This window comes from Phragmites australis, chromosome 17 (genome assembly GCF_958298935.1).
Source record: "Phragmites australis chromosome 17, lpPhrAust1.1, whole genome shotgun sequence".
Classification (NCBI taxonomy): Eukaryota; Viridiplantae; Streptophyta; class Magnoliopsida; order Poales; family Poaceae; genus Phragmites; species Phragmites australis.
The window spans coordinates 8268001-8282047 of NC_084937.1; the positions used below are offsets into that span (position 1 = coordinate 8268001).

Below are 14047 nucleotides of genomic sequence, written 5' to 3' on the forward strand. Positions count from 1 at the left end.
TACTTTAATCACCATCTCATCGCAAGGAAGGAGAAGACCGGCTCGGAAATAGTGGACAAACACAACAGCCTCGTCATCAGCCGACTCCGATATCTCCTGTTGGCCGGGAAGCCGGACTTTCAAAACATCGCTGATTAAACCTTCCCTCACAAGGCCATCCAACACTTCGCCATCCACTTTGGACTGCCCGATCCAGTAAGTCTTCGGGCGAGAAGATCGAAGCTTTGGCGCCATCTGGTCCAAGGAGTGCCTTAAAACAGCAGGTCGAGCGAAGAGTTGAAAACCGGGGGCTTCCTCCAAAACGCTCGAGAAACTTTACTCGACTTCGTACGAGAGCGACAGCTTTAGCAAAGGCGTGGTAAAAAATATTGACAGCGACCCGATATTTATAGTGCGAGACGGTGGCGGTTACAATTGCCCGCATCGAAAATTGAACCGGCATCGAAAACCATGCTTAGGTATACATCAAGAACATTAAATGCATGCAGTTACTGGGAACTTTCACCAGTTACCAAGGAGCCGTTTGTCAATCAATAAAAAAAATTATACACAACATCAAAACGGCATGCATTGACCCCAGTACACTTCGACAGGCCGAAGGGGACGGCGTTGAGATATCTCGCAGGCTACAGGCTCGGCCTATCGAAGATAAACCTTGCCAGTAGGGGGCTACTGTTGGGAATGATCTCCCCCCCCCCCCCCCCCACTTCGAACGGAATCGCGAAGTCTACGGGAGATGCCGCGTGAAAGCCTGTGGTTTTGTTACAGGAAGTTCATCTGTTAGCAGCGAAGATCGTGGAGCTACGTTGGTCGAAGGGTGCAGGCGCGCATGCATCTTTGACATCCTGGACCGGCGAAGACAAAGGATTCCTTCGCCTGAAGAACGAAGCCTGGGTTCACTGTCTGTATCGTTCGCAGCGGGCGAAGACGCAAGCTAACCCTCACCGGGGGATGAAGGCTATCCGACGGACATCCGAGCGAAGGAGGCTTTGACACCTTTCGGATAGATGAATCACCTCGACACAGTGGGCCCAATTTCGGTCGCCCAGGTTACTTCTGTAATTATGCGATTATGCTTATTTGTATCATAATGCTCCCAGATATTCCGGAAATGTAGCAGGTAAGGGGGTAGGATTTGTAAACAGCACCTGCGGTTGCCGAGTACGGGCTATAGATAGAGCCACAGTGCAACCGGAAGGGGTATCAAGAAAACTGTTTCGCCTCCAACACGTATCGTTCTGAGTACCCTTCGATATCCCCGTATCCGAAGGCTCTCCTTGTCTAGAAACCTAGTCCAAACACTGACCATCACCAATGTTCTACCCCTTCTTAATCTATTGCAGGCCCTCAATCATTGACTAATACTGAAACCCCAAGCATCATTAGCTGTCTTTTGGAAGGAAACAAACACAAACAAATCAAGCTGGTAATAGTAAGGTAGAGCATGGGAATCTGTGCATGATTTGGTGCGCTACTTATTTCGTGCAGCAGCATGTGTGCGTGTGCATTTGTTTTCTCTGCTCAATGAGTAGCTTCCTATGGTGCCTGATCCAAGAGCTCACGCAAGTGAAATATATTCAGTTCAGAGTTTGCATGAGCTGTAAGCCAACGAACTACTGAATGTGTGTTGTCTTCCATGTACTGATGCATGTATGTTCCCTTGCCAATCACCAAATTCAAAGCTGTCACATGCAGATTATTTACATCTGTAAGCAAACTTCCTTCTGAAAATTTTCCATGTACTCTAACCTTCCTGCTGACAGTTCACTGTTTCTATATCTCTAAATTCAGAAAGGTCAAATGCAACACAAAAGTTCACAGATTTGGCAAGTTTGCAAGTACATTCAAATTTTGTACCTCATTGGGTGGTATTGAGGTGTTTTTATTTAGTTCAATAGTCAGCTCAAGTTGAGATCAGAACCGTAATTTATGTTGCTGAAGCTTTTTGCACCTTTGCCACAGACTATAGTAAGTAGAGATTTCTGGAGCATGATTGTGCTTCCTGTCAGGGCAGGGTAAGGAAGATGTACTAAAACTTACTAAATGTTTTGTTAAAAATTTTCTACAACCAAAAACCTGTCTACATATGATCAGATCATACTGGTTTCTGTAAGCAATCAAGTGCTACAGCAACCGAAAGCACACGCATAAACAACCAGCAAGTACTGTGCACAAGCAAATACTGTATAAACTTGTAGCTACATGTTGTAGAAAAGAGCTGCAAATCACCGCAACTTGTGCATGCACGGACAACTGAAAACACACGCACCTCAGGTTTGCGGGCCGTGCAGAGCGAACTGAGCGAGTTGACGAGCGCGAAGGCGTCCTATCCTCCTCCGCAGCTGCCGCTCGGCGGCAGGACGTGGAGCAGGGTGTGGAAGTCCGGGGGGTGGGGGTGGGGGTGCAGGGAGGCGCACACGAGGAGCAGAGACGGCGGCGGTGCCGCTGCTGATGGTGGCGGACGGGGAGCCGGCGGTGCCATTGAGGTCGCGATGGTCGGGCGCGGGGAGTCGAACGCGGTATTTCCTCTAAAATATCAGAAAAACTCTTATAGACGTTATTTTCTATATTGTACAGATGTCATATATTATTTATGATCTTAATTTTTTATGTATTGTATAATAATTTGATATCATTTAGATTATTTACAGTCAATTCATATAATAGCTAATCTATTATATTAAAATCTCATTGCGGGCGGTAGTTCTCTATAAGAAGCCAGCGCTACGATGATAGCGGCTAAATCATCTAACATCAACGTTTACAGCCGGGACAATCTAACGACACAAGGCTTTTTCTTACGTGGACTCGCTAGGGTGGAGAAATGGACGTAGGATTCTAAGATCTTAGATATTCTAGTACTCCCTGTGCTTTCTACACACGATCTTTCTCGAAGCTTACGTGCTGGTGAAGCCCGCTTCAATGCTATCGGACCGCCGTATGCGATTTCTGATCGGACGGCTCTCACCTTGTTGCTGACGTGGCATCACGAGGGTTTGAGAATCTTAAGCGATTTCTGATCGGATGGCTCTCGCCTTGTTGCCGATGTGGTATCATGAGGGTTTCACAATCTTACGCGATTTCGGTATAAGAGATTACCCATAGCAAACTTTTGGTTAACCTGATAGCATTTGGTTTTTCGTCAACTCAAAATTTTGCCCAGCCAACATCGCCGAAGCTATGCTTGATTGTCATACAAAGAAATTTTGGTCGGCCAATGATCTTCCAGAGCCGAACTATGGCCCTATTTCGTAACCACGGCCAAATTTGGTATATAAGCACTAACATGAACCAAACACCCCCAACTACATGTCATGTGTTCTTCCAAAACAACCTTGTATAGTTGTATTGTGAGAATTTCGTGTTTGTGACGTCTTTTCAGGTTGTTTATGACTAAGGTGGCATGTGTTTAATGATTTAGTGAGAGTGTCACATACACAATCTTGGAGAAGATATGCTGATAAGCTTCCTGCGCAGTCATTGTGCGATTTTAGACATGAGTAGAAACCATAGTCAGAGGCCATTGCTACCCTACAGGTACTTGTATTCAAATTGTGTAATGAGCAAAACATACACGTTTTAAAGTTAAGCATGTTCAAATGCTGGTGTGTTTGGGAGAGCTCAAACTCTAAGAATTAGACCTTGAGATTCCTAACTCTAGAATTCTCAGAGCTAGAGCTAGAGGTAGACTAGATGTTTGGTTTACGACCGGTGTACTAAGCCGAAATTTGGATGTGACCAAAACAAAGGCTCAGCAAATTTTGGTAAAGTTGGAGATGTTTGGATTTTGACCATACTAAAATGTGTTATTGCGAGTATGACATATGGGTCCTATATAGCAACAAAAAATTTAATACTAAAACTTAGTCAATATGGGGTCTTGATTGATTTTTATATTTAATTTAAGGAACATATTAGTTCAAATGGAATAAGAAACATGACCATGGTTTAAGATATAGGTTTTTCATCCCAAAAAAACTAGATGCACAAGACTATATTAGTAAACATATTATGAGAACTATTCAAATTATATTCAAATTAATCAAATCGGTGATTCTCCAATAAGATGAGAGCTAGCACATACCCATCTCTCCACGTGTCATGTGCTAACCCACATCTCAAAGCCACAATGGTAAACACAAATTATTAAAGAGAATGCAATTCCGATAGTCCAGGTATATTTATGTACAATATCAGAACATATACCTATACAACAAGCCTCATCACATCAAAATATAATAAAAAGCAAGTAGATTAAACATATTACAAGTCTTTAAAGTAATTACAAGTTCTATAATTTGAAGTACTACATGCTGAAATTTAAAAAATGAGAGCCAATTAACAAGTTTGGGCTCCTACATACAACAATTAAGTGCTAGACTAAGCAAAATACAACAAGTTCATAACCTAGCATATGATCATTTCTACACAACGGATATATCATCTAAAAACAGCAAAAGAAGCGGCATCATTTGCCCTAAAGCGCCACTGGAACACCACGAGTAGTACATATCTACTCTTTCCCGTCACCGTCATCGGTGGGCATGAAGTAGCTATAGCAGCATCTAGGCCCCTAGGTAACTGATAAGTGTTTTGGTGATTAATAGCAATCGTATCATTGTGACTAACAATTTGTTTTGAAGGGAATCAAAAGTTTAATATACAATGATATTTGGGTACTCTTGGTCTCTAAAGCGATAATCTGGTCGATCAAAGGTCATGTGCATCAAGATTGATGATCTTCTAGTTCTAAGTGTCACAAAGGAGATGAAGGACACTTAGAGTAGTATAGGTATCCTTTCTTAGTCTTTTGATTGTACTATAAAGAGAGGCTAAGAGTAGTAGCTTGACCTAGTTGAGTCTAGACTTGTTTTGATGCACACTTATGAAATTCTAGCACTAGGTAGCTCATAAAAGTCTGTGGTTGAGATGTTGATAAGTTAGAGCTCAAGGAAAGTTTGAATTGGATGAGCTCAGAAAAACTTGCCTCACCGGATGATCCGGTGGTTGTGTTATTGGCCTCACCGGAGCATTATTTGCACAAGTCAGAAAAACACTTCTATGTTCACCGAATGCTCCAATGATCAAGGCCAGGGTATCATCGGATATTTTTTTTAGTTGACACGTGTACAAAATTTCCAGAAGTGTTACACCGGATGGTCCGGTGCTAGTGTGTTTAATGCATCAGACTAATTTCAGCAGAACAAAAGTTTTCGGGAAAAAATGAACTTGAACTCACCGGATTATCCGGTGATGGGAAGATGTACTCACCAGACTAATTCTTGCAGAGAAGCTTTTCCGGTAACCAAAGAGATTTGTACTCGTCGGATTATCCGGTGATTGAATATTGATATCACCGGACTAATTTCTGCAGAGAGTGTTCTTCGGGCAGTATGAAGTGGACTACTCACCAGATTATCCGATGATGGATATGTATGAGCACCGGAGCATTTTCAACAGAGAGGCTTGTAAAGTGAAGTTTGTCTTGGTTCAACTGGCAGGATAGTCCGGTGTGGGTGTATTGAACACAGGATCTTATCACCGGACTAATTATCAGCAGTAACGGCTAGTGACAGCTGGCACTTGGGTATGAAAATTGTACTCACTGGATTGTCCGATGTGAGTAAGGATATACTCACCGGACCATCCGGTGATAACAGAAAATGTGGGTGGTTGGGTAACAGCTATAATTTGGATCTTTAGCCTATAAATACCTCTCCACTTGGTTTCATTTAGCACACAAGCAACCCAGAGGAGTTCATACACTGTGTGTGTTGTCAAGTAGCAAGAGAGAGCACTTAAGTTGATTTTCAAGTCCCTAATTGAAGATTAAGGATATTATTAGCGCTTGGAGAGTAGCAAGTGTGCATCTAGCTGTAGTCTAGGCTTGATCCTAGTCAAGTGAAGCTATTGGCTTGTTACTCTTGGTGGTTGGCAATACCTAGTCAGTCTTTGGTGATTGGAGGTGTCTTGGTGAGCTTTTGGAGTTCTTGTGGGAGCCCCGAGAAGAGATATGTACTTGGTTTGATGCCCATCAATCCGAAGATGGAGAAGTGGTAATCATGAGAGAGCAATTGAGTCTTGGTGATTCAAGGAGGAGCAATATCCTTGGTGGATTCTCCAACGAGGACTAGGGGGGAGTGCCAACTCCTCGATACCTCGAAAAAAAATCCAGTGTTCTCTTGTCGATCTCTTTACTATTCCATAATTTAATTTGAGCATTTATATTCTTGCAAGCTTTCTTCTCCATTTTTTTTCTTAGTGTATTTGCTTGCTTGTTTTGTTGCCTTCTTCTAGCTTGTTCATGTAGTCACATTTCTTTTCATCTAGCCTAATGTTGCTATTTGTTCTAGATTTTGGTAGAAGTTTTTAATTGCCCAATTCACCCCCCCCCCTCTTGGGCCATTCAATCCTTTCAATAGGCATAAACTAAATTAGAATTACCTACAAAACTTCAACGATAGCATCATAAATACGAAGGTACTCGTAAGTTTTACTCATTATGGGTACATATAATAACCTAACTTCAAGGATTATGCAATTTAGAATGGGTAGCAAGGAGTAAGCCACAAGGTTAAGTTGAATTTAAGTGAAAAGCATTTTAAAAGACACATAGTGTGAGCATCTAACATAAGAAACAATATAAACTATTCCTATGTGACAATATATACATGAACATATCCAACAAGTGAACAAGTTCCTCTCAACATGGACATACACAAACTATCTCCTAACATACCACCTATAACCACATATATCCAACACATTGGAAACTCTATGATTGATGCGGATGTACATTAAGTTTGCTCATAGCCGAGAACGCGGTAATTCAAATTGATCTTACATCCTACAGAGGGGTACAACTTTACCCACACGACATGAGTCCGTCCTCTCACCCCCCTTGACAACCTTTTTCTCCATAGGGCCGAGTACCTAGCCCTTGTAGGGCACACACTAGTTCTCTCAGTCCTCTATCCCATCACACACACACACAAACACACACATATCTCTTTTTCACACACACACACACACCCCACACCATGAATTCATGTGCCAAATGTGGATATGCAATGAGATAATTGGCTCATCCTTTCTCTATTTAGATATATGGTAGTACTAAAAGCACTTAAGATAACAAAAAACAACAATCGGTACTTAATTGATTTAGGCGGGCCTATGATATCAGGGACTCCATTCCTGAACCATCCCTAACACCTTCCCAAATGTTGTCTCATTCTCACAAACTCATTAACTCTTCGATATTAAATTTAATGAGACACGATTAAGCCTTAAAGCTCGAGAACAATGGATGAGCCATCGCTCGACTTCTACCAGTGATCTATGCCTTGCTAAGCATAACACGTTCATTTTAAGTTGAACAATTACATGATATCACTCGGGTTACAATGGATCAAGAGATAATGATGTCAAGTAAGGGTAATACAACAAATATAATCCACACACAAAACCGATATTGACTAGCTATCATGCATGACATACATATAGAAATAATTTATCAAATTAAAACATGATACGGGGTGGCCTGATCTTTTCAGGAAGAGCCAATGATATAAGGTGTGAAGTAGACAACGACGCTAGCTGAACACTCACGCCAATGCATGAAACCTCAACTCTTTAGAATACACCCAACACACACATGTAGACAATCGTCGCGAGACCACAAGTGATGAATGCCAAGTCCCCAATTCCCAATGGAACGACAGCTTGACCTTGGATTGCAGAACGATAAACAATGATTGCCTAATTCTCTCTCACTTGTCCTCACATGAACCTTGGTATAAAAGAACAAGCAATAGCCATGTTTCAATCTTATGCATAAAGTGGCCTACCCTCTATGGGTCATGGACTCAACTATATATACTACCTAGTACTGTAGAAACCGAATTGGACTCGTTACAACATAAAAAAGGAAACCTAAACTAAGACCGGTGTATTATTTTGACATCTGGGATCAGCTCATTACGAATTTAGCAATAGGATTGGATACGTTGAAAGGTGTCAAATAAGCTTTCCAACGGGTACTTACACAGCCCAAACCAATTTCATATGAGAGACTTATGGTACTTTTAATCAACATATGTTTGGCTGCAACAAACCGAGTCCAAGTCGACTTCAATCTTTCATATCTTGCCACTCCTTGATTGATTTCGTGTAGTACTTGGAAGGCAAGTCTTCAATGTCTTTGGAAAGTTCATGTACAGCTGCATATGACCTTTAAACACCTTGTGATAACCTTTTTCTCCCATGCATCCCTTATCTCTTCTTAGTCTATGTGCCAACAAGCAATGCAACTTTTCTTCCTCTTGTGCATCGTATTGATCCAAATACCTAAGCACAAGTAAATTACAAGGTTGAGGTAGTATAAAATTCTTCTTAAAATTAATGATATGGTTAGTAAGAAGCAAGTTCACTTGATCTTGTATTTTCTTGGTATGTGCTCTTGTAATTGGTCCAGTTGGCAACTCGATGCGTATATCTTGATCATTAAGTGGTGCTGAAGAATATGTCATAAGGTTGTCCTCATCAAAACAACATATGATCCAAATTATGGGTGAAATATGCATAGATGTTTGCCTTGATTTTTGACTTCACAATCCACAGAACACCCTCTTGATCACCCTCGACCACGCCCGTGTTGCTCTCTGGCTCTTCATTCTCTGAAGAAAGAGCGCGTGCAATGTGGTGAGTATGAGTGAAATGCCATGAAATATGATCCGAATGCCATGAAAATACTCATGAATGAAGTGCACTAAGTAATCAACATGATAGATCAAGACTTATGCAAAGAAAGGATCACACACTTGCGGTATAAACAAATAAGCAGGTGATGTCCTACTTTGCTAATTAAATCAAAGAGGGTATACTAGCACAACTTATATTTAGGAAAAAGCTAACATGTCAGACTTTATTTTTCCTGAGTATGGTTATGCCAAAAAAAGATTTTTAGAAGTGGTCCCAACCTTAATTTACTTTTAGTAGTTTCTGTATGAATAAAAGGTTAACAATGTGATACTAAACATGACCTAAAACAATGGGTCAAACTACTCTAACATGGTTGCCACCATTTTTCATAGAAATTACTCTATTTATCAAGATTATTAGAACTTGATTCAATAATTTTGGACTAACCATGAATTATACATGATAAACCACAATTAAATCAGTGCAGAAATTAAATAGCTATTTACAAGAGCAAAAAAAAATTTATTCTGCAGACCATGATAAGACAAGTCTAATAAAAGTGGTTTCACATTTGTAGGAGCTATATTTATTTTCCTACGAGTTTTACCAAGTTTAGGCGATTTACTACATATTCAATAACTCTTTTTCTCCTGTTTCTTATTTAACCGAAACACCAATGCGCCAGCTCTTTTATACTAGCCAAGGCCTAGCTATCGAGTATGACAATGAAGTCAGCCCATTGACTCAAGTCACAAAGTGACTTGGCCGGTCTAGCCTCGCTGGTGGCGGCTCTAGCGATGGATTTAGGCATCACAAGACCAGTAAGCGACGATGAACGCATTGGAGAAAACCCTGGTTGATGAGCCCAATTGGAAGATGGCCAGCGTAGAGAGCGCAGAGGTGGCAGCAAGCTAAGGTAAAAAGGACGTGCACAAAAGGGGCATCGAGGTCGCGCGTTGCTCACCGTGCTCGCAGACTAAACAGAGAGGCTCGGGAGAGGCAGTGCGTCGATGAGGTGGTGGGGAAGTCGCCAGAATTGGGGAAGAAGATACTCGGGAGGTGAAATCCGCCAGGAGACAATGGAGAACTGATGAAAGTCGGTCGAGGAGGGGACAACAAACTTCTCCCTTGCCTTCATGGGCTTGAAGCTTGTGGATTTGGCCCCGAGCTCTTGAATTTTGGCCAGCGCTCGGTGGAAAAGCGATGGCCCTGCTCTGCTTGCCTCTATGCTGGTGGCTCGGTAGAGAGAAAGGAGGGGGAAGAGAGTGAGAGTTTGAGGAGGGGAGGGGATAAGATGGCCTAGGGTGAGGCTGGGTGCGAAGCACCACCCACAGCTGGCAACTGGTGATGGCCACACGGCGCTGAGCTTCTGTGCAGCCATCGGGAGGGAGACATGTGGGCCATGCTACAATTCGAACAGAGACAACATTTTCTCCTCCATCTTTCTTATGTGAAAAACAGTGCTAAAGACCTCCAAAAATCCTACAACTTTGTTTAGCTCCTATAAGGAACCCATTTAAACAAGTTTCACCTCAATAGCCCGCGCAGAATTTAAATTAAAATTATCGAAAAAGTCTTACTTTTGATTCTTCAAGCAATTTTTAAGGCTTCAAATAAATTCCCAAACATATGGAACAATTATTTTAAAATTATTTTCAGCCCTAAGTTATTTTCAAAAATCTGCAACTTATGTAATTTCTAAAATTATTTTCAGCCCTAAGTTATATGGTGAAAAGGTAAGTTCTTATGTAAAGCTCCATTTGATAGCATTTCTCCCAATTTAGGTGATATTCTATTGTTGATAAAATTTGAATTCAAACCAATTCATCTTGCACATAATCCAATCAAATGTTTATGAATGCACATGAGTTGCATGTAAACATGAATATGCATGAAATTGGGGTGTGACACATATGCACAAACTCAATCACATCCCCCGCATATAATCTGAGTTGTCCATGTTGGAGGTGGAGTTTCCCATTCCAGTTGGGCCAACCTAGGTCCAATCTCATTTTGTCACTACATAAGTGGGATGGGGGAACTCCTACCTCCAACATGGGCCGCTCAGATTAGGTCCGATGGATGTGATTGAGTTTGTACATATATTCACTTATGCGGTTTTGTGCACCTGATGTTACCTCTTTCATCTAACTATAAATGCAAAGCACCTTAGCCACAACAATATGGGAAAGTGCATCAATTGCCTACTAGACTAGAGCAAAAAACTGATGGTTAGGCTGGCAGAAAGCTTGGTTTTCTTCGAGCCTAAATATGTGTCTAGGCCCACCTAGTAGGCCTAAAAATTGAGGGTTGGGCAGGCAACAAGCTTGAATTTTTGGATTGGGTCGAACTGTCTCATCATTTATGCACATAAAAATAAATAAATAAATTATTCAGCCCAAGCCCAAGGTGTTTTGGGTATTGTTGGGGCAAAATAGACCAGCCTGAGAATAATGGTTAATGATCGCTATCAAAGGTCCCTCTGGAGCCTTCGGTCTCCGAACCGTCAGCTAGAGGCCTGGCCCCCGGATGCTGCGGACCCCTTCGGGCCACCTCTCCGGCATGTACGTGGCCTTCTAAAGACTTGAAGTTACAGCAAGTCCCTCTAGAGCCTTCGACCTCCAAACCCTCAGCAGGAGGACTGGCCCCCGGAGGCTGCAGACCCCTTCGTGCCACCCCTCCGGTGCCCTTACAGCCTTCCGAAGCCTAAAGATGCAACCAATCTCCAAAAATAATATCAGGAAAGAAAGGACACCCCCTGCAGCCGACCTGATGTGAGGTGACGGGCGATTAATGCTAGTGCAAGTGGTGCTTATCCTAACACCCTAGTGCGATGAAAGTCGTCTTGACAACCCTGGTAGAGTGGCGCCGGATTGCAATTGGCGACCAGCTCACCCCTTAGGGGGAAGGCACCACAATAGTTACCACGGTGGATATTTATTTTCTATGTAGGGTAAAAAGTAGTTATCCAGGATAAGGCCCAGTAATTCGGCCAGATCCTAGATATTTGTACATCGTGATAACTTATACACTAAGCTACGTACCACCCTTTAAATAGGGGGTAGAGGTCACAAGAAAAACGCTCAAGGCAACACATAGGACGTAGAAGTGCCCAAGCACTAAACCACGCTGTGATACTCCCCACCAAACTGATCCCTTTTTCTACTATCAATACATTTGTGGTGTTCCTTCCTCTCAAACTTCATCTCCAAGCTTGAGTCTCCTCCTTAGAAGAAACTCTCGCTGTACTTACTGGGGCAAGACGATCTCTTGCACCAACAGTGCACCGTCCGTGGGGACTCGAACACAAAAGTGCTAAAGTTAGGTAAAAATCCGCCAGAAAAACTACCAATGCGCTAGCCACCGTATCCACCGTTGCAACCATGCAACCAAATGCGTGGCTGTCTCAGCCATGCACACCACATGTATCCTCTAGCCTCGCTGCCATATGGGACAGCGTTCCTTTGGCCTTGACCGACCTAGAACCTTGGGTCGGTACGGAAACTCCAGGTGGCACAGAACCCTTCCAGCCTCTGCATGGTGAAGACCTCACTACACTAGGAGAGGTCGCGGCCAAGGTCGCAGCCAAGCAGACCGCTTTCCAGTGGTCGAACCCAGGAATGTTCCCGCCTGGACTTGGTCCCAAGCAGACCTTCTACAGCACCCAGGATGCCCTAGGCGAGCCAACATCTTCAGAGAATCTGTCGACCCAGCGTCCTCCTCAGGCCCCTTCGGCAATAGAGGGTTTCGAGGAGGCGTAAGGCTCCAGAGTGTGCAGACACCACCAGCGCCCCCGACACAGCCCTCATGACGCCAACCACGCACAGGGAACCCCAGGTCCACCTCGTCCAGGGAGGCATAGTCGGAGCCACTCCGGCTCCAAAAGCCGGTTCACCGGACGACCTCGACGGTCTCCCCAAAGAAAAGGAGGCCCTAGGGAAACCACAAGCTTCAGAGTACGTGGCCCCCAACAGCGACCTCAACGTCAACCACAAGCTCTGGTACCCCCAGAGGCATACGGGTGCATCCTGCACGGACCAAGGCGTGGCTACAACATCAACGACTACCGAACCCTCGTGACCTTTCGAGAGGAATACCTTAGAAGACAAGCAGGATACCTGGCCACAGAGAAAACCGGCGAAGGATGGCACAGGGGTTAGAAGCTTGGGGCAAACTCCCGGGCAAATCCTTAGCCCTCCGACCCCGCTCTGTCGCCACTAACTCTGCCACCGACGGTGCAATACCCAGCGACGAGGATTGAGTCGGAGAATACCGTCGCTAGGCTCTGAACGGATTACCTCCGGAGCCGGACAACGGCTAAGGGCCGAGGGGGTTGAGGACCACCTCTCTCAACTAGTCTTCGGCTCCACCTCCGACACGCTGTCGCTAGGCTCCGGACAGATTATCTTCGGAGTCAGGCAATGGCTAAGGGCCGAAGGGGTCGAGGACCACCTCTCCCGACTACCCTTCAGCTCCACCTCCGACACGTCATCGCCAGGCTTCGAACAGATTACCTCCGGAGCCGGGCAATGGCTAAGGGCTGAAGGGGTTGAGGACCACCTCTCCCGACTAGCCTTCAGCTCCACCTCCGACACGTTGTGGCTAGGCTCCGGACGAATTACCTCCGGAGCTGGACAACGGCTAAGGGCTGAGGGGGTCGAGGACCACCTCTCCTGACTAGCCATTGGCTCCACCCCTGACACACCGTCGCCAAGCTCCGGACGGATTACCTCCAGAGCTGGGCAATGGCTAAGGGCCGAAGGGGTCGAGGACCACCTCTCTCGACTATCCTTCAGCTCCACATCCGACACGTGCCGTTGCCAAGCTCTGGGCGGATTACCTTCGGAGCCGGGAAATGGCTAAAGGCCGAGGGGGTCAAGGACCACCTCTCCCGGCCTAGCCATAGGCTTCGAGGTCTTTAAGACTCATAATAGAGGCCTTATTTTGGCAAAGATACACCCACTATTACCTATCGATAGTTTACCTAGCTGGTCTATCTTTCGTACAGTAAGATCAAAATATGTTGGAGGTCTCCAACCTTACTACTAGAAGTTTTTACAACAGATAGCAATTAGGTAGAAATAGTAAATCTAGATTACGTCCCTGTTTGGCAGTAAGCATTAGAACTTAAGTTACATCTTCATTTGACATGAGTTATGAATAGTCATCTGACCTAGCTATGTTTTATACTGTAATTAGCTGCTTATTACCAACAGTAGACTGCAAAACTTAACTAGTACAAAACCATACAAAAACCCACACCTACAGCTGCGCCGCATGCCTAGGTCACGCAGAGGCCAGATTATGCTAGGGTGTCCTAGAAGGCATTGCATAACCTTAGGAA

General features: G+C 44.0%; 1 long non-coding RNA gene across 1 annotated transcript; it reads right to left on the minus strand.

Moving 5' to 3' along the window:
* Nucleotides 1–7977: 7977 nt before the first annotated feature.
* Nucleotides 7978–10001, minus strand: LOC133897505 (uncharacterized). The gene is made up of 2 exons (XR_009905919.1): nt 9668–10001; nt 7978–8678 (listed from the first exon to the last, which is right to left on the minus strand). It is a non-coding gene; the product is annotated as an uncharacterized LOC133897505 (long non-coding RNA).
* Nucleotides 10002–14047: the final 4046 nt, after the last annotated feature.